The following is a 4,518-nucleotide window of genomic DNA, read 5'->3' on the forward strand; positions in this document are numbered from 1 at the left end:
CTTACTATAACCAATTAAAGTATACAAATACAGTACTACATTATCTGCAAAGTAACTGACATTGACCAGTGGTGGTTTCAAACGTCACTGAGATGATGCGTTGGCTACAGGAATATCACATTAATCCTGGATGTTGCCAAATCGAAGTCCATATTCATCAGATTTTTACATTACCATGTCATCATTAGTCATTTTCTATTCATTTATTTTCCCTTTCTGTCAAAACTGATAGCATCACTGGACTTAATTTTAAATTCCAACAAGCTTCCCTTTCCCCCCGCTCATGCCAATCTAAACTTTGTTACACCGTTCAAACGGACCACCCACAAATTCATTGTGCCTTTACAAAATAATTAGTTCTTCAAAGCGTTTCCTGCCAACTGTTTTTTGTTTTTTTTGTTTTTTAATGTATTAGGTTCTGGGGGAGGGGGAGGGGGAGACAGCTGTGAGCTTGGCCCAGCTGTCAATGAGGGCCGGTGGAGATGAGAGGGGAGGAGCTGATGTTGAACAAACCTGTGCAAACACTGTCCCCTAAGGAAGATCACTTTAAAGAATTCCATTAAAAGCACAGATGATATCTTGACTTCTCCGATTCAGAATCTGTAGCATATTTGCAGTCCTGCGAGCACATTAATTATGCTGGTCCACATGACAGAATTGGCTGAATGAGGTTCTTTCTCTGCACATTCAGCTCCTCCTTGAGGTAAATAATATACTAAAAAGCTGCTGTGGTCTTGCTGCATCACACCCATACCAAATTCAACACAGGATGTACTGAGGTGCGGTTCTGCCAGAATTCATGAAATAACTAAAGTGGGAAAAAATTTCCTGATTTTGACTGAATGGAAATTAATTCAGAATACATTTTTTGAGCCATATCTTCATCCCCCACAGTTATTATGCATGAAACAGGAAAAATATGTGATGGATATTGTGGTACAGCTCTGTCTGGACTAAAATGTAGATTCACTTCCCATGCTGTTCACGCAGTGTTATTTCTCAAACCATACCATACATTTGCACAGACTTAATTCACTGATGCAGGGCTAGTAGCTTTCATACTGAGTGGAAGCTGGGCTCTACTAAGCTTCATGAAGTGTCTTTCAGATGGACGACTGATGTCAGTTGTTAGAATGAAGGTTTTAGTTACACAAGCCTCCATTCTTTCTATGGTTGTGCATTGGAAGGAATCTGGTGAGACATCACATCACCCAGTACAGAGATGACAGTATGATATGTTGTGATGCATTTATCTAACACATTGTAAGATTTGCTGTTGGGTTCACCCTGTTGTAAGTTGATGCATCATCGAAATATTCGTATTATTTGAAGGTTATGTCACTTTAATCGATTACTGTAATATAAAACTTTCAGAAAAACTACAAATAACAATGTTACATACATAAATCATGCCATATGCCATGCCATAGTATCATGCCATGATATATTGCAATATTTTAGTGAATCAATATTTTTCTTATACCCCTAGATTCTTCTGAAATTACCGAAAGAACACCAATTGTAACTGCACATAGTTCTGTTGATAAGACAAATACAGTCTATCTTATATGTTCAATAACACAAAAGTGTCCTGATTAAATTTTCAATATTTGACCCTGAATGAGTCATTCTCTGCTCCAAGCCATTGAATCTGCTTACCATTCCAAAGTTCAGCTTAAAAGTCACCAACAGTGTGACGTTTAAATGAGCAGCAGGACAACTCGATAGGTCATGGCTATAAGCAGACACTGCAGACCTATCACAGAAAGTACTAACTATCAAAGCATTTGTTGGTTGAGTGGTCATCACCAAAAAATCTTTTTCACTTGCCAGATCATATTGAGAACCTTCTAGGATACCTTCAGGCCCACCACAAAAAATCCCTGAATTAGGCCAACAAAAGCATTAACTGGAATAAATGACTAATCTGGAGATAGCCATACCAGTACCCGCTCATGTTGCTCATCTGCACAGTCAGGCATACCTCATTGTTGAATCAATCTGTGGGCTGTACCATCAGATGATCCAGGTCTGTGGCTTCTGTGGTCTGTTTGAGACACAGAAACAATGCGGTGCTACCTGCATCATGCTCCTTACAACATTCCAGCTACTAGGAAAAATAAACTCCCGCCTCATCAGCTCTAAATCTGTGGTGGATATGTGATGACAAGTCTCAACAAAGCCCACAGAGAAACTCATCTTCCCATCACCATACAAGGATGAAAAAAAAACCTGATTCTGTAACATAAAGCCTGGGATAACGGCTCCCCCACAACTCAAAAAAGAATTTATTTTGCCTCTAAAGTGGTTTTTGTCACAACTTGCTTGTCAGTTGGCATTTGTGGGTTTCAACGTGTCAGATTTGACACAACTCCCCTACAGTAGCTGTGGGCTGTTGCTAAACACCCACACACCCCACTGGGATCCAACCATCTCTTTCAGATCCCATTCTCCAACTTGACAACACTGATCATTCTCATCATCATCCCCTCTAGTACTCGGCAGTGTTTTTCTGCCTAAAGCATCTGATTGGTCAAAGCGTGACTCACAATGCTGGAGGAAAGCCTATGTACACGGTTGTTTTTGCAGCAACCTGAGGCACAGATGCGAGGCTGATGAATACAGCTTTTCCATGTGATGAACATACAACGCAAACTGCCACTACCATAAGTTGTTAAACAACAAATCACATCTAATGATATGCTCAACTGAAAGACTAAAAGCCAGTACTTAACAAGCCCAGAGACACTGTCATGTTTCAGCATCTCACACTGACAGGCCAAAAGGGACAAGGCTTTCTCCTGTCCTGTCTCCAGGACACATGCAGTTTGCAGGATTTGTGTCTTTAAAAAGACGTTAACATGTTGTTAAATTAGGAGAAATCTTGATAAAATGTGTAATGATGATGTGTAATGTGTAGAAAATTCAAATGAGAGATTTTACACACAAAAAGCTAATTAACTCTACCTCCCTGACCCTCTAAAATGTAAGTATTGTAGACCTGTTTGTAGTATAATTATAATTGATGTCATCTCCTAAGTAGCACTTGCAGACTCTTTTGTGTAGCCCAGTGCTTTACAGCCGTGGAATCTCAGGGGAAGAAAAGAGCCAGTGTCATGCGGTCAGAAGGCATTTTATTCTGACTGAAATTTGTGTCAGCACTTTCTTCCACAGAGTGAGAGGCCGGCGTTCAGACCCCCGTGAGCCTGTTTCTCAAAAGGAGAGGCAGGTTTTAAAACGGGACGAAAATCCTCCACTCCATTTGCCAGGCCTGCATCTTATGGGCCACAGCTGCATACTTGTGAGGCAGCAACTGTGACTGTGCATACCGCTCTGCAGCCTGAGAACAGCTGACAGAGGCCGTTCATCTTCAGACACCGACACGCACGCAAGAAGCTAAACAGTCGACAGACGTAATGTGTGCGTTAAAGCCTGGTAATGAGTCTGCAGAGGTCACTGGTCGATGCTTTACTTTTTCCTTACTTTGTTTACCGGAGCTGCCACGGTCACAATTTCAAGGCTTCAGTTTTCCTGCAGTTATTGTGCATTGACCTCCCAAAAAGATTCATGACTTCTAAGGACGAGTGGACTAAAAGCACATTAGCTGACTAGTCTGTTGAGAGAAAATACAGTTAAATTCTGCACGGCTGTGCATTCAAATAAGTTTATAATCATGAATAACTAAAACATTTGAGCTAAAATTGGGTTCAGAAATTTGCAAATGATACCACTATGATTACTTCTTGGGTTTTACCGTGATGTTAACTTCTATCAAATGATGTGTAGTTTCTTTTAAGGGATAAAACGTTATGATGTCCTACTGCACAACATGTTTTACATGACACGTTTAACATGCTGAAGACCCACAGATGTGTGAGATAAAATGTCAAGAGGAAGTTGACCGAAGGGATCTTAGATCTAGCCAAAGCATCCAAGGTATTAATTATTACTGTACAATTTTCAAGGTAAAACTAAAATATCCACTGCAAATACGGCAGCAAATATTTCACAATCCATACACCTGCTTTAAAGGGAAAAAAATATTTCATGGGATGACCTTGGTGAGATGCGTGTAAAGATGTTCCGGTGCAACAGACTGGTTCAAGTGCCATGAAACTCACTAGACTGACTCACCATGAATAGAATGCAGGTAAGGTCTCCAAATCTGGCTTTCAGGGCAGCGAGGTGCTACATTTCGCTGTGCTGAACCACGGTCCCGATCCCTCTCCAGAGGGGACACCCAGCAGGTCTCTATAAAAGGGAAACACACAGAAAAAAATATCACTTTAACTGAAGGCAAGTCCCACATCGAGACACAGTGGCAGCAGAGGCAGACGCAGGCCTGCCGCTGTTCAATCTTCATGATCTTGCCTCAACAGGGCATGTCTGGGGTGGCTACAAGGGTGAATTGTCAAAGTGCAGACTGGAACAGTAGACACTTGTCACTTTCTGCATGGGGTGTCTCCAACATAAAGTGTTGCATTCAAGGGCTGTGATGTGGAGCCACACAGTCTCAAA

Source organism: Microchirus variegatus, assembly GCF_963457635.1.
Source record: "Microchirus variegatus genome assembly, chromosome: 17".
Taxonomy (NCBI): Eukaryota; Metazoa; Chordata; class Actinopteri; order Pleuronectiformes; family Soleidae; genus Microchirus; species Microchirus variegatus.